The sequence below is a fragment of the Ranitomeya variabilis genome, chromosome 8, assembly GCF_051348905.1.
Source record: "Ranitomeya variabilis isolate aRanVar5 chromosome 8, aRanVar5.hap1, whole genome shotgun sequence".
NCBI lineage: Eukaryota > Metazoa > Chordata > Amphibia > Anura > Dendrobatidae > Ranitomeya > Ranitomeya variabilis.
This window is the reverse complement of record NC_135239.1, coordinates 201,521,805-201,546,074: the sequence shown is the minus strand read 5'-3', so window position 1 is coordinate 201,546,074 and position 24,270 is coordinate 201,521,805. Positions and strand designations below refer to the sequence as shown.

Below are 24,270 nucleotides of genomic sequence, written 5' to 3'. Positions count from 1 at the left end.
GGCCACACTTCTGCACTCTGTTTCATCAGCTACAGATGTGGCACACAGCCTTTCCCGGAGAAGTCATGAACTGTATCGTCTGCAAAATTTAACAGCCAACATCTGCTCCAGCTGCTGCATGACTGCTGGAGACGGCAAGAATGGAAACAATTCATACTTGTTTTTTAACTTTTCTTTTAGATACCCGACCAAAACTATTTCATTTAATGTCATATAATTGTATTTATTTTTTTAACTTTGGCCCCCGAGGGCAATTTCTATATATATTTGTTATTAGATATTAAATAAGTGAACGATTCTGACTGTTCCATGTCCAGCAAGCTGCATCAAACATATCAATCTGCATGCGCCACTTTCATAAATTTTTGCACAAATTTGGGCCATTTTAAATGTTATCTTTTAAATTGACTTATCAAGTGTCAGGATGGATAAATCTTCCCCACCTATGCAAAACTAAAAGCTTCCGATCGTTTTTGGAAAGATAAAGATGTAATTCTGACATCTCATCAAGAGAGCGTGATCTTGGGAAATGGGGTACATCTTCTGAGATCACAATACTGTCAGCACTAATTGGGCACTTTTTTTCTCCACAATTGTCAATATTCATCACTAATTAGCATATCCACTGCAGTTAATATAGGGCTTATTTGTGGGAAATGGGATCACCGGTGTGTCTAGGTACTTTAGAGCTCCAAATCCTTTGCAAACAGTTTTAAAGGGAATCTACCAAATGGTTGTATTGCTTTATAGGCATTTGTCCCCTCGATAAAAATGATACCTTCTTTGTAGCGATCTGACATAAGCAATCTAACCCAGAAATATTATGCAAATCAGGCTGAATGTACACTGGAGGTGTGTCAATGCATTTGGAATAAGCCATCTGACTCGCCCCCATTGCGGTTCCCTGCAGATTTGCATATGGCTTCAACACTAGATTTCTCATGACTGGCATATCGAATCTCTACAAGAAAGGTATAATTTTTAATGGAGGACAGCCATACCACTACTTTCGTTAGTAAAAAAACATTTGCTCACGGATTTCTTTTAACTACCATAATTCTGGCAGCCACCACTAGAGGGAGCCCAATAATAAAACGGTCTGCAGTAATCTCCTTTGCTCCCTCTAGTTGTGACTGCAGGTATCCAGAATTATATTAGTTATCGCTATATGGGAAGTCCGCTCACTATAAATAAATTTTAGCAATTAAATCTGCACCAAATGTTGGAACTAGAAACCATGCAGTGTTAGTTGATGACTATTTAATTTATTACACACCCATATTAATGCCAGTAATTAATGGACTTGCCCTTTAAGTTTGTAAAATATCAGAAAAATATATGTTGGGTAGAAATTATTTGGGTTAATGTCCTTGCTTATTTTTAATCCTGTAATCTTGTTTTCTTGTTGTTGCCTAGCAACTTGCAAAGTTTGTATTTGAGTGTAAACAATTAGATCTTTGGCGTGCCAGTATATTACCCCACCTCCCTTCAGGAGGGTGAAACATTCCACAGAAACAATTTATTTTATTAACTAATTTTATATCTACAGGTTTATATATTTACAAAAAAACAAACAACATTTTTCCAGACAGTGAAGGTGGATATTTTTTTAGTTGAAGGAATGCTAACAAAACTATTTGGCTTTATAAAAGAGGTTTGCAGTTTTTTTTTTTGTTTTTTTTTTAAATAAATGACCCCATGTCATGTTTGTTTCAAGTTTCTATTCTACTTTTTTTTTTTTTTTTTTTTTTACTCTCTTGGATGGGATCCATCTCACCCCAGAGGCTGCATCTGTTTACAGCGAGCTTGTTGTTATATAGAAAACTGTCTATATTTATTTATAGTTTTAGAATATTTGTGGAGAATGTTCCGATCATAAAATATAAAAATAAAGTAAACTAAAGAAATAATAAAGAAAAATCCGAGAAAGTTTTCTCAAGTTCAATATTTAGGAGCGCGCCACTGATTTCAATGGTGGGGCACTTCTGATTGATTGACAGTTCAGTCCTGTGGCATGGTTATGTCTCAGAGCTGAACTGTGAGCTGTCCTCTGCTGTTAGTAGAGGTAGCTTTGAGTCTGCAACGTCGGAGGATTGCGAGAGCACTGATGCAGGCTTTCTGAGAAGCACTTTCCGACTCTATAGGTAAGGGCTTGTAAGCACTGCTCCCCTTGCAAAGGAGACCAACCAACGCTGATAGAGGTAGCATTACCGCTTTTTCTCAAACTGAATGATCCTCGCTAAATATCGATGACATGTCTGAGGGTCAGATCAAAATAGGAAACGCAAGTCAATGGGTCCACATCGGACTGCACTCGGATGACAAGTGTAGTCTGAATTTCATGGATTCTCAGAAATTGGAGATTTATTTATTTTTTTCATTTCTGCACGTACGAGAAAATTTGACCTTTGGACCACACTCTGATCAGAATAAGCGGTCCGATTTTCTAGTGCACAAAGTACTAGTTCGTTTTTGTTTTTTTTCATTTTCCTTTTCCTTCCCTTTTTCCATTTTCCGTCCCTTTTTTCCTTTCCCTTCCTTTTTCTTTTTCCCTTCCCCCCTTTTCCCTTCCCCCCCTTTTCCCTTCCCCCCCCCCTTTTCCCTTCCCCCCCCTTTTCCCTTCCCCCCCCCTTTTCCCTTCCCCCCCCTTTTCCCTCCCCCCCTTTTCCCTCCCCCCCTTTTCCCACCCCCCCTTTTCCCTTCCCCCCCTTTTCCCTTCGCCCCTTTTCCCTTTCCCCCCCTTTTCCCTTCCCCCCCTTTTCCCTTCCCCCCCCTTTTCCCTTCCCCCCCTTTTCCCTTCCCCCCCTTTTCCCTTCCCCCCCTTTTCCCTTCCCCCCCCTTTTCCCTCCCCCCCCTTTTCCCTCCCCCCCCTTTTCCCTCCCCCCTTTTCCCTCCCCCCTTTTCCCTTCCCCCCCTTTTCCCTTCCTCTTTCTCCAGTGTTTGTTCACGTGTCTCCTTCGCCTCCTCTATGACATGCCTGTGCGAGCTATGGTTTATTACGATGCAGCTCATCTGTCTCCTCAGGGCCACAGATGCCTTGTTACCCAAAAGCAGAAGATAGAATAAGTGGATGGAACACATGACTGCAACATTACACTGTACACACATAGTTTATTTGTACATAGGTTTGAAAGTGGCTGCATGCACAAAACAATAGATTTTTAATCACAACCATTTCCAAAGTTGCCTTTTTTATTTTTCAGATGCATTTTAGCTAAGAGAAAATTTTTGCAAAGGTGGAAAACCCCTTTAAATGTTGCAATATTATGGACATTAGTTGGCTTCTGATGCATTTCTGGAACAGTTACTATCATTTTTGTAATCCAGTTTAATAGCAAGAAAAAAAATCTCTTTTTCCAGGTCTTTCTGGCTCCTAGTAACATCTTGGGGTTATAAGGAAGAGGCAGTGCATTACTTTTTTCTCTTCACCTTCGGATTTGTCTGGAGACCTTGAATCGAGTTGACCGGCAACAGATACAAGTTAACAATAAAAGCCGGCATAATGTTATCAGTGTTCATCCTGTCCACCGACACGATGAATATGATAGAAATCTACGTCTATTTTTTGCCTTTAACTCTGCTGTTATCGTCTAAAGGTGGAAACTGCTTGTGGGCTGGGTCTGATCTCTATCAGTACAGAGTTTTAATTATTGATATTTTATATGTAACTTGTACAGATAGTAGATTAATTTCACCTTTACCCAAATTATAACCACAATATTTCTACTGACATCTTTGTTCATTTTCACTGCTAATTGGAAGATAAAATTCCGCCTGCAGCCACCACTAGGGGGAGCACAGGAGATTACTGCATACTGTTTTATTATACAGTTCAATGTAAGACCTGTATGCAGTGAGCTCCCTCTAGTGGAGACTCTTGAGTATTTTACCATTAATCCCTCATCTATGCAGAGAATTTGTAGAGGAGTATTAGGAAACAGAGCTTTGGCTGCGGTAAAGATATATTAAGAAATTACTCTGCGAAAAATTTTAGAAGAAAAACTTAAAAAATCTTGATATTGGTCCTATAGCCAAAATCCATATTTCTTTATGGGCTTTTTTCCACTTTAAATGGATGCTCTTTTGTTAACTCTTTGTAATCGCCACAGGACTGGAATTGTAATAATTACGGTTCGTTACCATAATTACTTGGCATACCGCACCCACAACTGCGAGGTTGGAGGTTCCTCTACACGAACAAATTACAGAGTGGTTTTACAGCCCATGGTAGACAAGTGCTGGCTTGGGAGAAGTCTGGTTTCTACAATAGTGCTGTGTCAGGTCTCTGAACCCTTCTCTAGACAATTAGCAGAACTTGAGCTTTCCTTTCCTTCTTGGACAATTTATTGCATCCATTTATTGGGTGTGCATTTTATCATCTGAAATCATAGGGCTGCGAAACAAAACTCAGAATGGACCTCACAGAGCTTTTAGGTCTAAAAATCCTGAGCTAATTTTGATACAATTGTACCTACCGGCAGCCGCCACTAGGGGGAGCTTATTGATTTATAATTAGAGGTTGTCCCAGTGTAACATTGATGGCTTCTTGATAGGTCGTCAATGTCTGGTCTGTGGTGTTGCGACAACCAGTACTTCCACCGTGGCCGAGTACTACACCTACACCACTTATTCAAATCAATAGGGATGTGAAGTACCTGATTATGGCCACTATTCTGTTAACGTGTAGCTCCATAGCTGAGCAGTTCTGGCCACCGCCGACACAGGGAATAGCTGATCAGTGGTGGTCCCCCACAGAATATATCTGATCGGTGGGGGTCCCCTACCGATGAGACATTGATGACCTATCCTAAGCATCAATGGTAAAGTTCCAGACAACCCTCTTAATATTGATCTCATTCGTAACTGTATACACCTGTATGCAGTGAGCTCCCCCTAGTGGTGACTGCGGGTAGCCACGTCTTCCCACCACTGGTTCCATACCAGTATAAATAACTCACCGATATAGTCTTACAAAAATCGCACCTTTTAGTGTTTCAATCACTGCCTCCATTCTGCAGAAACAAATATGCTAATTAGGTAGGTCGGTGCAGCCTGGGTGTGGCCAAGAGGCTTACTGCTCTGTTTTGCATGCCCCGCCTCCCTGACTAGTGATTGGCTACCTCCAATAGGTGGCACTACCGAGACAGTTTTCAGAGCTAATTTACATACCTTTTTTTTCCCAGGGATCATTGCCTGCTGACAGTCTCCATAAGGACAAACAGGAGTACCAAACTGCATTCATTTTTGTACCCCAGGAATATTTTCTATAAAGCCGTCCCTGTTTTTCTGTTTTGGCAGTATGAATAATTGTGTGATGGCTTTTCCTGGCTCTAGGAATATCACATTATTATATTTCACCCCTTGGCTTTTACTTTCCATCCCAGGACAATGCAATCGGTCCTAACAGTTAGCACTTATCCTCCTATCGTCACGTCGTTAGAAAACATTGCTGAAAGCAAAAAGGGCGACTCCCTTTTTGTTTTTTTTTGTGTTTTTGTTTTTTTTTTTCTTCACTTTGCGTCCTGCCTATTTCATCTGCCAGCTCGTGCTCTTGTTAGACTCGTATAAGTGTGCTGGAAGATCGCCCAAGTGCACACCCTTTCCTGCAATTTTTTTCCAGACAAATTTTTGCTCGAGGCGGCCCAGGTTTATGTGCCAGCAGTACGAGAATTAATATCAGTGGGAGTTCAGAATAAATACTGACTTTCAGTCTTTCCATGAAATTGACAAATAAACTTCCGCCTGTCCCAGGGGTAAAAGAGGGGGGTGGGGTGTTCTAATTTCACATCATGTTAAGTCGTTGGCTTGCACCTACCTGCCTACAACTTTCACTTAACTTTTTATTTTAGCACTTTTTTTGTGTTTTAGCTGTGCAGTTTTATTTGTTGTCAGGGCTCTTGTATGTTTCTGATGCTTAAGACATCAGTAACCAAAATTAAATTGTGGCCTGGTTAAAAAAAAAGAAGTAAAATTGACAACATAGAGAGAGACTTATCTACAGAGCAAAAATTAACATATAATTTATCATATGAAGGATGTTTGTTTAATTCCTTATCCCTTTTCTATGACCATTTGTTTGCTACCTATGCAGTTCCTCTGGGGCGGGGTATCTTCTCTGGGTTTTCATCATCCAAATAACACTGTAAGTGGAACTAGCTTCTCTGCCAGGGTACAAAAGTAGATGCATGGTCTACCTCTGTAATTTATACGACCAGTAATTTTCGGTGTATGGTTATAAATGTTTTTTATGGTTGGAACACTGGTATACAGATGTTAGTTAGTGCTCAACGGTAGGAAATATATGCAAAGTTATATAGGAAATTAACCACGGTACCATAATTGCATTTAGAGTTTATTAATCCACATTAGTGCAAAATATATCAGAATATTCAAAATGTTGCTGTGTGTGTGTCATGCAGTTCCTCAGGGGAGGGGCATCCGCACAGGTTTTCATCATTTGATTGGTAAAACAATATTGTACTAGCTTGGGCTTGGCCCCTACTGTTCAGGGGCCTAAAGTAATGACATTTCCTGGTTTTATAGTACTACTTCGTGATTTTTGTTGTTGTTGTTTTTTGCATGCCCTGCAGTTCCTCTGGGGAGAGGTGTTTTTTTTTTTTTTTACAGGTTTTCAAACAGCGAAGTGATATAGGACTAGTTTTCATCACCTAAATATTGGCATTTTTCCAGTTAGGGCTGGGCTTCCACTGTTCAAGGTCCTTAGTTAACTGCACCAACTGCCTCTATGGTATATGCACCTGGTGATTTTATTTTTTGTGTGCCCTACAGTTCTTCTGGGGAGGGACATCTTCCATGTGTTTTTATCATCCAAATAGCAAACCGAGTAAGACCAAGCAGAGCTAGGCATCCACTCTACAAAGGCCCTGTACATACACCTGAGGATTTTGTCTTTGCTTGTATTGCAGTACCCTTGTGGGGTAGCAAATGAGTAGGCCCAAACAGTGCTAGGGCCCCACTTTCCAAGGGCTTTAAAAAAACTGTATGTTTTGCCTTCATGGGACATGCGTATGTAATGATTTATTGCCATACAGTTCATCTGGGGAAGGAGCATCCTGCACAGGTTTACATCATCCAAATAGCAAAGAGAATAGGACTACTCCCCAAGGGCCACAAAATAAGTGCACATTCTACCTCCATCATACATAAACCTGATCATTTTTTGAATGCTCTAGTCCCCCTGCGGAGTTGTATACTACACAGAATTTCATCATTAAAACAGGTAAAGGAATGGGACCAACCAGGGCTGGGCCCCCACTTTCTAAGAGACTAAAGTAACCTCATGGTCTGTTTTAAAGGTACACATACCTGTTGTTTTTTTTCCTTGTGTACCTTTCAGTTCCTCTGGGGAGGGGCATCTTGCACTAGTTTTTATCATTCAAATTGCAAAAGGAATAGTATGAAGCAGGCTTAGACCATCCTTCTCCCAGAGCTTAAAGTAACTTCTTGGTCTGTTTTAATGGTACATATACCTGTTAATTTATGTTTTTTTTACCTTGCAGTTCCTCTGGAGAGGGGCATCTTGAAAAAGTTTTAATTGTCTGAATTGCAAAGGCAATAGTATCAAGCAGGTCTAGGCTCCCACTCTCCAAGGACTTAAAGTAACTACATGGTCTGATAATATTGGAACATACAGCCAGTCATTTTTTTTCTTCCCTCCAATTCCTCTGGGGAGGGACGTGTAGCACAGAATTACATCACCCAAAAAAGGGAATAGGACAGATTTGGGCTGCAAAGCAACAGCATGGTCTACCTATGTGGTACATGTACCTGTCATTTTGTTTTTACGCATTTAGAATGTAGGATTATAAAATCTTACAAACATTATATATATATATATATATATATATATATATATATATATATATATATATATATATATATATATATTTATTTACATTCTTTTGCAGCGCTTACATTTATACACCAGCATGTGCAGCAATTTTTAATCAGGCGGAGCAGCTTATATAATACATATAGCAGTTGGCGTAATATTTAGAACCGCAATGTCGGCCCTTGGGTTCCTATACAGGTGCATCGGTATATCCTCAGATTGGAACACAGTCTTCCAGCTGAAGGCATTGATTGGAAACAGCATGGCGAGAATCCCTCCGTACTCCAGGCTGGCACAGGCTCTACGTAGCGAGGTTCTCATTCCGAGCTTCCGTAAATAGAATCCATGGCGCTCGGAGAGCAGTAGTCGCAATCTGTGGCCACGATTCAACTGCTTGACATTTTTGTCATTTCGTTTTCCCCACTCAGGCAGCGAGCGCCACATCGGACCACCAATGGCTGTGTAAGCTGAGATGTGGTGAATGCTGCGCCGGAGCCTACAAGCAGATGTTGACATATGACTCATCCCAGCCAGACTGGGGAGAGAAGCCAAAAAGCATCGCTCCGTCTCCTACATATCATTACATGCGATTATCTCACCGGCCACCCCAGAACATTGCTTCTCTGGGAGGTTCCGAGCAGAAAACCGAAGGGAAGGAGAGGAACCACCGAAAGTTTCTATGGACGTTTCTAGTAATATTTAAAAATGTCTTACGATTATCTATCACAGTATTTTAAACTCCATTTAAGGCTATGTGCACACGTTCAGGATTTCTTGCAGAAATTTCCTGTGCAAAACCAGACATTTTCTGCAAGAAATCTGCATGCGTTTTTACCGCGATTTTACCGCGTTTTTGGTGCCTGTTTTTTGCTGATTTTTCCGGAGGTTCCCAATGCAATAATATAGTGGGAAATCCGCAATAAAATCCGCAAAATTAATGAACATGCTGCGTTTTTTACCGCGATGCGTTTTTTTTTGCGGAAAAAAAACGCATCATGTGCACAAAAATTGTGGAATGCTTTCTAAATGATGAGATGCATAATGTATGCGGTTTTTTTTCGAAAAAAACGCGAAAAATCTGCAACATGTGCACACAGCCTTAGAGCTACAGATTAAAACTTGTTACTCAAAATTGTTTCTATTTATCTATTATCTATCCATTATTTATCTATTTCATATCTATCTATCTTTCTATATGTCATCAAAACTGTCTTAGGCTAGTTTCACATTTGCGGTTGAGTCCACAAACGCAAGCAAAAACGCTTGCCAACGCATGTTTACACAGCGTTTTTTATCCGCATCAGCTAACGCATGACGGAAAAAAAAACCCGCTGCGTTTGCATGCGTTTTTATGCTCATGCGTTCCATATTTCCAGGGGGGTGTGTCTCAGTGGGCGTGTAAATCAGTTCCTGGACATGTGCAGTCCGAAGTACGCAAGCGCAGCGAACGCATGCGTACGCAAATACATGTGTACGCACGCGTTCCTATAGGCAGAAATGCGTTTTTTTTTAACGCACTCATGCGCATGCCTGCGCATATTTGACGGAAATTTGCCGCCTCAAAAATTGCAACATGGTGCGTTAGCTGCGCCCGGCCGCACACCGCGAAAAGACGTGGCTCCCTCATATCTAATAATTTATGCATATGAGATATAAAGACCGTTAAGAGATAAATATTAAATAGCAAAATATAAAATAGTAAAGTATTAGATAAGATAAATAGACATTAGATAGGCAGACAGACCACGCACCTATTTCTTTCTTTTTTTGGTTTCCTTGAATAGATAGAGCTCTAATCGATCATCTATCGTGTCCATCTGTCTCAGTGTCGACCGATAGATCTCTCAGATAGTTTTGCCATTTCTATATGATATGTCATATATTATGACTATTGAGCCCTTGCTTTTGAACACCATTTTATATATTTAACTGTGATGTGTGCAAAATTCTGCCCTGAATAATTTCATGAGCTGTCTTTACATTGGTTCATTTACCAATTTTCTGATACAAAGCTTCAATTCCCCTGCATAGGCATAAATCACGGTGGCTCAGTGGTTAGTTAGCCCTGGGTTCTAATCCCACCTTGGACAACATCTGCAAGTAGTTTGTATGTTCTTCCTGTGTTTGCGTGGGTTTCCTCCGGGTTCTCCGGTTTCCTCCCACATTCCAAAGACATACTGATGGGGCTCACAATCTAAATTCCCTATCGGGGACAGTGATGATAATGTGTGCAAACTGTAAAGCGCTGCGGAATATGTTAGCGCTATATAAAAATAAAGATTATTATTATAAAGGGAATTGTTAAGATTCTGACTACCTGCAGCCACCACAAGGGGGAGCTTATTAGACTACGGCTCACTGTTCATACATTGAGTTCAGTGTGCAGGCAGCCAGAATTTTTTTACTTAGCTTTATACTTTTTAAGAGGATTTGGAGCTCTGTACCAGCAGAAGAGAAGCTCAGATAAGCTGTAGTAAAAAAAATAAATACGGTAAATAAAAAATAATATATAGGAAGTGTGTATGAAAAAAGGGTGAAATTTACTTTAAAGGGAACCTGTCATCCCCAAAATCTAAGGTGACCTAAGCCCACCTGCATCAGGGGCTTATCTACAGCATTCTGTAATGCTGTATATAAGCCCCCGATGTATCCTCAAAGATGAGAAAAAAAGATTAGATTATATTCACCCAGGGGCGGTCCCGCTGTGGTCCAGTCCGATAAGCATCGCTGTCCGGTCCGGGGACTCCAATCTTCTTACGCTGACGTCTGACCTTTCCCGTCGCCTGCGCACTGCACTACTTTGCTCTGCCCTCAACAGGGAGGACAAAGTACGCCTGCGCCGCAGCGTGAAGACAAGAAGAGGACGTCATCCTATGAAGATGGGAGGCCCCGGACCGCAACGCCCATCAGATCGGACCACCCGCCCAGGTGAGTATAATCTAACCTCTTTTTGTCATCTTTCAGGATACATCGGGGGCTTATCTACAGCATTACAGAATGCTGTAGATAAGCCCCTGATGCCGGTGGGCTTAGCTCACCTTCGATTTTGAGGGTGACAGGTTCCCTTTAAAATTGCTAATCAAATCCATAGATCTACGCTGAAAGATGCATTTCTTGTCTGGCTGTAAAAGTGTCATCCTGTGGCCTATGTTCTTCTTTTAGGGGAATTCTCACAAATATACATAACTCAGAAAAGTAACTTTGAACAGACACCTGCTCTTCAGCGAAAAAGTTTATCCTCTGTGTATATGAACCTTCCTGTCACATATAATTGTGGCGTCTTTGTGGCATTTTCAGAACCCAAGTGACCGAGAAATAAACAGTGTCGGAAATGCATCATGTATTGTAGCGGTGAAGAGGAAGAATTATCAAAACTGGCACAAAAAAAAAATCTAACTAATTTGTTAAAATTCACTTTTTTGCACCAATATTAGAATTTTTTTGAGGATTTTAGGCTGTGCAATTCACAACAATGCCGCAACAGTCCATGGACTATGTCTGGTATTGAAGTTTGGCTTTGTTGAAGTAAATGGTGCTGACCAGCAGTACCATTTACAACCTGTAGAAGGGGCTGGCGCTGTTTTGCATGACAAAGCATGAGCTCCACAATAAAAAGTGGCTACGGGGTTCATATCTCCCCTGCGATTTTATTAAAAGCAGTAGATTATGAGTAAGGATCACTACCTGTAGGGACTATCCTCTCTAGGTGTTAAAGGTTGGGTTCGTAAACGGGGGACAGTTCTCCTCCTTGTATAAAATCTTACAGGTCATATGCATAGGGTTTGTCATTAGTTTTGAGCTCAGATCTGCCTTTATTCCAATCAATAGGGGTCGGATTCGCAGTACCTGGCAGCGACCACGAAACAGTTGATGAAAATGTCCTGTTCAGCTCCACAACTGCTAACATCATTCCACCCCTGCCATCGCGACCAGCCTATCGATGGGGGTCCTGAGTGTCGGACTCCCACCAATCTGATATTGATGGTCTATCCTCAGAAAAGGTCATCGATGTAAAATTAGTGAAGCAACCCGTTAACTTTGATTTTTGGCCCCATTTTGGGACTTTCCTGTTTTTTGGAAATGTATGCTTGCGCTTCTTCCATATGAAGATAAATACCCCATCAGAATGTCATGAAACCCGTTAAACTACAAAACTAGAGTGTCCAAGTCAACAGTGCTATCTACTTAGCCACCATGAAATGGTCTGGTCCTTGAGATACTAAGAAAAAGGGTGAACCATAAGGCACAATTCACCTAGTGTACCCTCTTTTGCCTCAACTTCGATTTAAAGTTGAAGTTCTCAGCTGGCTGCAAGACTTGGGTGATCTTCTTTTTCTGGGAATCGATTCCTTGATTAGAATATAATGGGTGAGGAACCACAGTGGAAATTTTTTTGGAGATATGGGTTGTGATGTGAAAAGACAACAGGAAAAACATTTCGTAGGGAAATTGGTGGAGGAATCCAGAGCATACTCCAGTGGTCAGTCATGGAGGTCAAGAAGATTGGGGTTTGGTAGTGAGAAGGAGATGTGAGCATAGGTAGACAAGCCAATGATGAGCTAAAAATGGTTCTGGCAGAACTGGGTGTATTGTACTGAGGGATGGATGTAAGAGTAATCACACAAGCATATGGTCAGGTAATGAAGGTTGGACAGAAGCTGGTATACCGTTGGTCTAGTACAGACCTGAATGGGCTGACAAGCAGAAGGCTAGGTAACGGACATCAGGCTGACCAGGGGATGCCATACCATGAGACAGACATGAGAAGTGGTAGACAAGCTGACTTTCAGGTAATAGGTAGAACCGGATCTTCCATATCTTGGGACAGACATAGGAGTAGTCATACGATCTGAGGACCAAGTAATAATAATAATAATAATAATCTTTATATAGCGCCAACATATTCCGTAGCGCTTTACAGTTTAACAGCTTCAAACACAACAGTCATAAGTAACAATGTTAACAATACAATAATTAAAGCAACACAAGGCGACCCTGCTCGCGAGAGCTTACAATCTACAATGAGGTGGGGGAGATGCAAAGTACAGGTGTGTATTTACAATGATGTATTTACAATGATGGTCCAGCCATCTTCAGGGAGTGGGGGATAGATGAAAGTAGTGAATGGGCTACACACAAACAAAATAACTGATTAGGGAACATGATAGGCCGAACTGAACAAATGTGTTTTGAGGGAGCGCCTAAAACTATGCAAATTGTGGATGGTCCTAATTTCTTGGGGTAGAGCATTCCAAAGGATTGGCACAGCACGGGAGAAGTCTTGGAGTCAGGAGTGGGAGGTACGGAATAGTGCAGAGGTTAGTTGAAAGTCATTTGCAGAGCGCAGAGGTCGGTTAGGCCGATAGACAGAAATGAGGGAGGAGATGTAGGGGGGTGCCGCACTGTGAAGAGCTTTGTGGGTGAGAACAAGTACTTTGAATTGTATCCTGTAATGAATGGGCAGCCAGTGTAATGACTGGCGAAGAGCGGGCGCGTTTGAGTAATGATTAGCTAGATAGATGACCCTGGCTGCTGCATTAAGGATAGACTGGAGAGGGGAAAGTCGAGTGAGGGGGAGGCCAATTAATAGAGAGTTGCAGTAGTCCAGGCGGGAATGGATCAGAGCAACAGTGAGGGTTTTTGTTGTTTCTATAGTGGGAAAAGGGCGGATTCTAGAGATGTTCTTTAGGTGTAAGCGGCATGAGCGGGCAAGAGATTGTATATGGGATGTGAGAGATCGGAGTCAAACATAACACCCAGACAGCGCACCTGCTGCCGGGGTGTTATTATGGTGCCACCCATGGAGAGAGAAACGTCAGGTTTAGGGAGGTTAGTAGATGGTGGGAGCAGAAGAAGTTCAGTTTTGGAGAGGTTGAGTTTCAGATAGAGAGTGGACATGATGTTGGAGACTGCGGACAGACAGTCAGTGGTGTTCTGTAGTACATCAGGAGTAAGGCCAGGGGATGACGTGTATAGTTGTGTGTCATCGGCATAAAGATGGTATTGAAAGCCAAATCTGCTGATGGTCTGTCCAGTTGGGGCCGTGTAGAGGGAGAAGAGAAGGGGGCCAAGGACTGAGCCCTGGGGTACCCCGACAGTGAGAGGAAGAGGAGATAAAGTGGAGCCAGAGAACAGAACACTGAAGGAGCGGTCAGAAAGATAGGAAGAGAACCAGGAGAGAGCAGTGCCCTTAATGCCAAGTGACTGGAGCCTAGAGAGTAGGAGAGGGTGGTCAACAGTGTCGAAAGCTGCAGAAAGGTCAAGAAGAATGAGCAGAGAGTGGTCACCGTTACATTTTGCTGTCAGAAGGTCGTTGGTCACTTTGAGTGCAGTTTCTGTCGAGTGTAGGGTGCGGAAGCCGGACTGTGAAGGGTCTAGGAGGGAGTGAATGGAGAGGTAAGGTGGGAGTAGACTAGGCGCTCCAAGAGTTTAGAGATGAAGGGGAGATTGGAGACCGGTCTGTAGTTCTTTGTGCAGGATGGGTCGAGTGTGGGTTTCTTTAGTAACGGAGTAATGATAGTGTTTGAAGGAGGAGGGGAAAATGCCAGAGGAGAGTGAAAGATTAAAGATTGTAGTTAGGTGCGTAGTGACGACTGGAGAGAGAGACTGGAGGAGATGAGAGGGAATGGGGTCGGTAGTGCATGTAGTCGGACGAGAAGAAGAGAGGAGCCTGGAGACTTCTTCTTCTGTGATGGGATCAAATGCGGAGAGTGAGCCAGGGGAGATGCAGGGAGGGATGGGAGTAACTGGACTTGGTGATTGGGAGCGGATTTCCTGATGAATATTGTCTATTTTCTCTATAAAGTGGGAGGCCAGGTCATCAGCACAAATGTTATGAATTAGACTTTTTGGCTCCCTCTTGTGGTTACTAGTGATATTACTCTGGGATTGTCTTTCCTCAGTTTGGCACCCACCTGGGTCGTTAGTCCAGGGGTGTTGCTATATAAACTTCCTGGATCCTTAGTCCAGTGCCTGGCATCGTTGTAATCAGATCCTTTCTGTTTGCTCCTGTCTGCTGGTCCTGGTTCGTGCAAAATTAAGCTAAGTCCTGCTTCTTTGTTTTTTGGTTATTTGCTTTGCTCTGATTTTTGTCCAGCTTGTACTAAATGTGATTCCTGACTTTGCTGGAAGCTCTAGGGGGCTGGTGTTCTCCCCCCGGGCCGTTAGACGGTTCGGGGGTTCTTGAATATCCAGCGTGGATATTTTGATAGGGTTTTTGCTGACCATATAAGTCATCTTACTATATTCTGCTATTAGCTAGTGGGCCTCTCTTTGCTAAATACCTAGCTCATTCTTACGTTTGTCTTTTCCTCTTACCTCACCGTTATTATTTGTTGGGGGCTTGTATCCAACTTTTGGGTCTTTTCTCTGGAGGCAAGAAAGGTCTTTCTTTTCCCTTCTAGGGTTAGTTAGTTCTCCGGCTGGCGCGAGACGTCTAGAACCAACGTAGGCACGTTCCCCGGCTGCTTCTATTTGTGGTGCTAGGATTAGATATATGGTCAGCTCAGTTACCACTGCCCTATGAGCTGGTTTTTTGTGTTTGCAGACTTAGTAATTATTTCTGAGACCCTCTGCCATTGGGGTCATAACACACAAATGTCTGTGATAGGGGCTTGAGCTTTTGCCCTGAGGAGGGAGTGAAAGGTGTCAAACAGTTTCTTGGGGTTGTTGGATAGTGAGGATATCAGAGTGGTGAAGTAGGTCTGTTTGGCGATGTGAAGGGCAGAGTTATAGGTTTTTAACATAAATTTGAAGTGTATGAAGTCTTCTGGTGTGCGAGTTTCCCTCCATAAGCGTTCAGCACTCCTAGAGCATCTCTGGAGAAATCGGGTTTACGATGTGAGCCAGGGCTGTTTTACTCTGTGTTTGGAGGTTCTGAGGGTGAGAGGAGCTACTTGGTCTAGGGTGCTTCTAAGAGTGTCATTGTAGTGATGTAACGCCAGATCAGGACAGGAAAAAGAGGAGATTGGGGACAGTGATGAGTGTAATGAGTCTGAAAGTGTATGAGGGTTAATGGTTTGTAGATTTCTGACTGAATGGTAGGAAGGAGGGTGCTGGGGTGAGCGAGGATTTGTGAGCATGAAGGAGAGAATGTTGTGGTCAGAGAGGGGAAGCGGTGAGTTATTTAGGTAGGAGATTGAACACAGCCGGACAAAGACCAGGTCAAGGGTGTTACCGTCCTTGTGTGTCTCAGAGGTTGAGAGCTGTGAGAGGCCGAGCAAAGTGGTTGGTGACAGAAGCTGGGATGCAGATGTAGAAGTGGGGCTGTTTATGGGGATGTTGAAGTCTCCCAGGATAAGGGTTGGGAGTAGTGTTGAGCGATACCGTCCGATACTTGAAAGTATCGGAAAGTATCGGCCGATACCGGCAAAGTATCGGATCCAATCCGATACCCGATACCAATACAAGTCAATGGGACTCAGGTATCGGACGGTATTCCTGATGGTTCCCAGGGTCTGAAGGAGAGGAAACTCTCCTTCAGGCCCTGGGAACCATATTAATGTGTAAAAGAAAGAATTAAAATAAAAAATATTGCTATACTCACCTGTCCGACGCAGCCGGGACCTCAGCGAGGGAACCGGCAGCGTTGTTTGTTTAAAATTCGCGCTTTTACTTGGTTACGTGAGGTCCCGGCTTGTGATTGGTCAGGGCGGCCATGTTGCCGGGACGCGGACCAATCACAGCAAGCCGTGACGAAATTACGTCACGGCTTGCTGTGATTGGTCCGAGTCCCGGCAACATGGCCGCCATTAACCAATCACAAGCCGTGACGTCACGGGAGGCTGGACATGCGCGTATTTTGAAAAGCGCGCGTGTCCAGCCTCCAGTGACGTCCCGGCTTATGATTGGTCCGCGTCCCGGCAACATGGCGCCGTGACCAATCACAGCAAGCCGTGACGAAATTACGTCACGGCTTGCTGTGATTGGTCCGCGTCCCGGCAACATGGCCGCCATTAACCAATCACAAGCCGTGACGTCACGGGAGGCTGGACACGCGCGCTTTTCAAAATACGCGCATGTCCAGCCTCCCGTGACGTCCCGGCTTGTGATTGGTTAATGGCGGCCATGTTGCCGGGACGTCACTGGAGGCTGGACACGCGCGCTTTTCAAAATACGCGCATGTCCAGCCTCCCGTGACGTCACGGCTTGTGATTGGTTAATGGCGGCCATGTTGCCGGGACGCGGACCAATCACAGCAAGCCGTGACGTAATTTCGTCACGGCTTGCTGTGATTGGTCCGCGTCCCGGCAACATGGCCGCCCTGACCAATCACAAGCCGGGACTTCACGTAACCAAGTAAAAGCGCGAAATTTAAACAAACAACGCTGCCGGTTCCCTCGCTGAGGTCCCGGCTGCGTCGGACAGGTGAGTATAGCGATATTTTTTTATTTTAATTCTCTTTTTTACACATTATTACATTAATGTTGTTGCGATACCCGATACCCGATATCACAAAAATATCGGATCTCGGTATCGGAAATTCCGATACAGCAAGTATCGGCCGATACCCGATACTTGCAGTATCGGAATGCTCAACACTAGTTGGGAGTTCTGAGGACATGAAGTGCGGCAGCCAGGCAGAGAAATGGTCCAGGAAGTGGGTGGGCGAGCCTGGGGGCCGGTATATGACCGCTACATATGACCGCTACTCTGAGGGAGAGGGGACGGAAGAGCCTGATGGTGTGGACCTCAAAAGAAGGGATTGAGAGTGATGGCGTTGGTGGGATGACCTGGAAGGTGCATTGTGGGTAGAGGAGTGGTCAGGTGGTACCGTGTATGCCATGCAACAGACGTGAGAAGACAGACAAGCAGAGGATCAGGTAATGATGCAAACGCAGTACTGAATATGGTGCACCATGGGACATATGTGAGAAGAGTCAAAAAATCTGAGAATCGAAAGTCAGATAATGGAGGACAAGCGGAACTGGGTATTCCGTATTTTCGCGACAGACATAAGAGTAGTCACATGAACCAAGGAGCAAGTAACAATGGTTGGCAGACACCAGTTATGCTGAACAATGGGACAGATCTAAAAAGAGGCAGAAGATCTGAGGATCAGGTAAGAATGGTCAAACACAACTGGATATCCTGTGCTATAGGACAGATATGAAACATAAAGGGCAAGGTAATGATGGGATAGATGTGAGAGAGGTAGACAAAACAAAGGCTTGGTAATGATGGCCAGGAAGAATTTGGTACGGGGTACCATGAGACAAAGGTAGACATACCAAAATCTTGGTACTGATGGTCAGGAAAACTTAGGTATGGCGTACCATGGGATAGAGGTAGATAAACCAAAAGCTTGGTATTGATGGTCAGGAAGAATTGGGAATGGCGTATTATGAGACACAGGTAGACAAACCAAAGGCTTGGTAATGAAGACCTGAAGAATTGGGTATGGTGTACCATGAGACAGAGGTAGACGAACTCAAGGGTTAGTGATGGTCAGGGATAGCCCAATATACCATAACATGGGATAGGTAACGATTGTCAGGCAGCTCTGGGTATGGCATGTTGGACAGATGTAAGAAGTGACAGATGAGTTGAGTGTCGTGTAATGATGGTCGGGATGTAGTACTGTGGAGAATCTGAAACGGTAGTGGAGAAATCCGAGCAACAGACTGATGAAGATATGCCACGCTATACTTTGATTGGCCATGAGATGATGGAAAAAATTCTTGTGGTTGTTTCCCAGTGGGGAAAAAGTTAAAAATCTACGAGTAAGAGGGGAGCGCCATCCTTATTTTTCTCATCATTGGGTCTGTAAATGAAATTCTTTATATACCTATGATGACTCCAATTTAATGTTAACCATTTTTTATGGAGACAATAATGCAATTTTCATTACACATTTACTGTTGACATTATCCTCATTCCACCTCTTTTTTCCTCCCGTAGAGTCGGTAAAAAATTATGTATGGTTTGCGATCATTCATTTTAAGAATTCCTGCGCTGTCTGGCGTTCCTTCATGAAAATTCATTTAGATAAAATTAGATATTATTGTTTAATGAGGTGGCATTTCAATTTAGACCCCGCATCCCGCACAAACCGCCATTCCGTTATTGAACACTTGGGTTCGTTTGAGTAATAAAGGCTGAATGATGGGGGTTTTAATTCTTCTATTGCCGCAAGGATTGTTATCTGTGGGATGTGAGCTGTCTTACAGGTATTCAATCAAGTGTCCATTTAGCCGTGACCGAAAGTAATTGTTCCCAAGTGGACTGCACAATGACCCGTTAATATCCTGCCGATGACCTCGTAACCTTGTCTGTCCTGCAGTTTAGGACCGAGCTGGTTGTGTTTGTTTCGGGAGGTCAATGACGGCCAAGGTGAATCGCTCTCTTCTTAGGCGGGAGTCCTTTAAAAAGAAAATATAAACCATAAAGTGTGTAAATTTAAGGTGGAAAGACGAAAACTAAAAAACTATTTTAAAATTTCGGTGGTCGTTATAAAATGAAGAAAGTGTTACTTACCACTACATTACTACCAGTATCACCACGCCGGTGGTCTACAGTAGGACTGGTGAACGGTAAGTGATGGATTGGCTCTATTGTTTAAATTATGTTTTTATGCTCATTTTTTTTTTCAATTTCCCAATCCTGATGTCTTTTTAATTTTTCATATTTCTTTCAATGTTAAAAATTCAATAATCTTTCAGCTATAACACTTCCCACTAGGCTTCATACTGGACTCCGACTTCCGGATCTTTGTAAGAAGTCGTACGCTGCAATAGACTGGCTGACTCTTTACGGTTGACCTTTTTTGGGCATGCAGAGAAAGGGAGGAGGTGAGCTGTGACATCTATTGTGGATTGCAGATCCTGTGTTATCTACTGTGTATAGAGGTGTTATCAGTCATTGTACAGGAGGAGGAGGTGAGCTGTGACATCACCTATTGTGAATGGTGGATCCTGTGTTATCTACTGTATATAGAGGTGTTATCAGTCATTGTACAGGAGGAGGTGAGCTGTGACATCAGCTATTGTGAATGGTGGATCCTGTGTTATCTACTGTATATAGAGGTGTTATCAGTCATTGTACAGGAGGAGGTGAGCTGTATCATCACCTATTGTGAATGGTGGATCCTGTGTTATCTACTGTATATAGAGGTGCTATCAGTCATTGTACAGGAGGAGGAGGTGAGCTGTGACATCACCTATTGTGAATGGTGGATCCTGTGTGATCTACTGTATATAGAGGTGCTATCAGTCATTGTACAGGAGGAGGTGAGCTGTGACATCACCTATTGTGAATGGTGGATCCTGTGTTATCTACTGTATATAGAGGTGTTATCAGTCATTGTACAGGAGGAGGAGGTGAGCTGTGACATCCCCTATTGTGAATGGTGGATCCTGTGTTATCTACTGTATATAGAGGTGTTATCAGTCATTGTACAGGAGGAGGAGGAGGTGAGCTGTGACATCACCTATTGTGAATGTTGGATTGTGTGATAACACCTCTATATACAGTAGATAACACACAATCCAACATTCACAATAGGTGATGTCACAGCTCACCTCCTCCTCCTGTACAATGACTGATAACACCTCTATATAATGTAGATAAGTCATTGTACAGGAGGAGGAGGTGAGCTGTGACATCACCTATTGTGAATGGTGGATCCTGTGTTATCTACTGTATATAGAGGTGTTATCAGTCATTGTACAGGAGGAGGAGGAGGTGAGCTGTGTTCTGGTGTTTAAAACTGATTATTCCCATTACATTATTTGCTTCCATTCTCCATTAACCCTATCATATTTTAGCAATTCCAATTAAGAGGGGATTTTTGCCAGAAGGTTGAAAATTTGTGGTGCTAAATGAAGGTATCAGATGAGAAATTACTTGCCTGTAATCCCATCAATACCTCAACTATCTTTAAATGTGACCTGTCACATTGTACCACAGTCCTGTCTTTGTATAGAGTAGGAGGCGCTGAGAAGGTTGATATATAGGTTTGTGGAGAAAGAGCAAGTATTACTTGTTTTTATATTGAAATCCCTGCTCTTTCTCTGTTTAGGAGTCCAGTGGGCGGTCCACTGGACTCCTAATTTATCCATTTTAATTACTTACATTGGGTATAGAAGTTATGCTGATTTTTGTTCCCACAAACCTACATATCAATCTTGTTCTTTCCTTCTTGGTGTCCACATAGAGAACTGCACGTATAATGTGGCAGGTTCTCCTTCAGATATACAGTCATAGCTGAAAGTAGTACACATGTTTGATTATACACATGTTTATTTCCTTTGTGTGTAGTGGAACAATGCAAAAAAACAGAGGAAAAAAAGGCAAATTTTACATCATTTTACACAAAACCCCCAAAATGGACCAGACACAATTGTTGACACCCTCAGCTTAATATTTGGTTGCACAACCTTTAGAATAAATAACTGCAATCATCTGCTTCCTATAACCATCAACAAGCTTCTTACACCTCTCAGCTGGAATTTTGGACCACTCTTCTTTTGCAAACTGCTCCCGGTCTCTCAAATGTGAAGGCGCCTTCTTCCAACAGCAATATTAATATCTCTCGACAGGTGATCAATGGGATTTAGATCCGGACTCATTGCTGCCACTTCAGAACTCTTCAGTCCTTTGTTTCCATCCATTTCTGGGGGCTTCTTGAAGTACATTTGGGGTTATTGTCCTGCTGGAAGACCCATGACCTAGGAGGCAAAACCAGCTTTCTGACACTGGGCGCGACATTGTGACCCAAAATCCTTTGGTAATCTTCAGATTTCGTGGTGACATGGTCAAGTCACCCAGTGCGAGAAGCAGCAAAACAGCCCCAAAACATATTTGAATCTCCACCATATTTGACTCTAGGTACTGTGCTCTTTTCTTTGTAGGCCTTATTCCATTTTTGGTAAACAGCAGAATGATGTGCTTTACCAAAAAGCTCAATCTTGGTCTCATCTGTCCTCAAGATGCTTTCCCAGAAGGATTTTGGCTTAGGCTACTTTCACACTAGCGTTAACTGCATTCCGTCACAATGCGTCGTTTTGCCGAAAAAACGCATCCTGCAAAAGTGTTTGCAGGATGCGTTTTTTCACCATTGATTTACATTAAGCGACGCATTGTGACGGATTGCCACACGTCGCACCCGTCGTGCGACGGATGCGTCGTGCAGTGGCGGACCGTCGGGAGCAAAAAACGCTACATGTAACGTTTTTTGCTCACGACGGTCCGCTTTTTCCGACCGCGCATGCGCGGCCGTAACTCCGCCCCCACCTCCCCGCACTTCCCCGCACCTCACAATGGGGCAGCGGATGCGCTGGAAAAAGGCATCCGCTGCCCCCGTTGTGCGGCGGAGACCACGCTAGCGTCGGGAACGTCGGCCCGACGCACAGCGACGGGCCGAGCCCGACGCTAGTGTGAAAGTAGCCTTACTCGCATACATTTTGGCATATTTCAGTCTAGCTTTTTCATGGCTCTGTCTCAGCAGTGGCGTCCTCCTGGGTCTCCTGCCATAGCGTTTCATTCAAATGTCGCCTGATAATTGACGCTGGTGCACCCTGAACCTGCAGGGCAGCTGGAATTTCTTTGGCTCTTGATTGGGACTGCTTATCCACCATCCAGACTATCCTGTGTTGAAATCTTTTATCAATCATCATTTTTTTTCTCTGCTGTCCACATCCAGGGAGATTGGCTACAGTGCCATGGGTTGTAAACTTCTTGAATATGTTGTACACCATGGACAAAGGAATATCAAGATCTATGGAGAGTGTTGATATTTTTCTAGTCAATCTCAAGGTTACAGCAATTTTAGTTCTTAAGTCCTCAGACAGTTCTCTTCTCCTCCTTCTGTTCTCCATGCTTAGTGTGATACACACAATGCAAAGATTAAGTTAACTTCTCCCCTTTTTATCTGGCTTCAGGGGTGATCTTCATATTGCCCACACCTGTTACTTGCCACAGTTGAGTAAGAACAAGCAACACATGCTTGAAACAAAATTGTTTACCCACAATTTTGGAAAGGTGGCAACAATTTTATTCTACCCATTTTTGAGGTATTGTGTGAAATGATGTCCAAGTTGCCTTTTTTCTCAGTTTTTTTTTTTTGTACTGTTCCAATACATACAAATGAAATAAATGTGCGTATAACAAAACATATGTAATAGCAGTAATTTTCTGGGAAAAATGCTTTATTTTCTGGAACAATTTCAAGGGTGCCAACACTTTTGGCCATGAGTGCAATAAGTTTAAAAAAAATACCACCATTCATGAAAAATAGAAAACTTTTAAACCATTCCCTTCCTAGAAAAAATCCAAATATTAGCAATAAACTGAAAATAACAACCTAAAAAAAAGTCACCGGCTGTGTATTTTATCTTAATTTGACTTGGCCTAGAAAGTATGGGGATTACAAGGCCATACAATAAGGAAATGACATGTTGGAGATCACGCATGTGGGACTGAAGTGTTAATTACCAGCACTAATTAATTGACAAGGTTGATATTTACATATTTTTGGAAGTTTCGACGTTTTATCACTTTGAGATGATAATCTAATTGCTTTTTCCAGAATTCCGCAGCTTGTTCTTGATTTCGCTTGGCTCCGTAGCTTTACAATCTGTGCCTCGCTTGTGTGTCAGAAATTTGGGCGACTTTTAACAGTTTACTAGTCAAAGGGAAAAAAAAAACGTGAAATTCTGTTTGTCGCTATATCTCTCATTACTGTCTATGGAAATAAGATGATGAAGGCTTCTCCTTCAGAATCTCCGCCATGATTTTCTTGGTAAACATAGGTGTAAGTTCCTGGACCCCCACCCGTGTGTGTAAAAAAAAAAAAAAAAAAAAAAAAAAAAAACACTCACCTACATCTACATGGTCACATAAAGTGGAAAAAATAAGTATTTGGTATTCTGCCGATTTTGCCAGTTTTCCCACCTACAATGAATGGAGAGATCTGTGAAGTGTATCTACGATACAAACTACCTGTGAGAGACAGAATCTAAAAATAAAAACCAGAAAATCACATTGTATGATTTTTACATAATTAAATTGCTTTCTATTGCATGAAATAAGTGTTTGATCACCGACCAGCAAGAATTCTGGCTCTCACAGACCTGTTAGTTTTTCTGTAAGAAGCCCTCCTACTCTGCACTCATTACCTGTAGTAATTGCTCCTGTTTGAACTCGTTACCTGTATAAAAGACACCTGTCCACACACACAATCACACTCCAACCTCTCCACCATGGCCAAGACCAAAGAGCTGTCTAAGGACACCAGGGACAAAATTGTACACCTGCACAAGGCTGGGATGGGCTACAGGACAATAGACAAGCAGCTTAGGGAGAAGGCAACAACTGTTAGCACAATTATTAGAAAATGGAAGAAGCACAAGATGACTGTCAATCTTCTTCGGTCTGGGGCGGGCTCCATGCAAGATCTCGCCTAGTGGGGTAAGGATAAT

At 42.9% G+C, this 24,270-nt stretch overlaps 1 protein-coding gene across 9 annotated transcripts in view; it reads left to right on the top strand.

The window, feature by feature from the left end:
• Positions 1–24,270, top strand: part of FOXP1 (forkhead box P1) — a 734,927-nt gene that overhangs the window by 39,881 nt on the left and 670,776 nt on the right. The window lies entirely within an intron of this gene.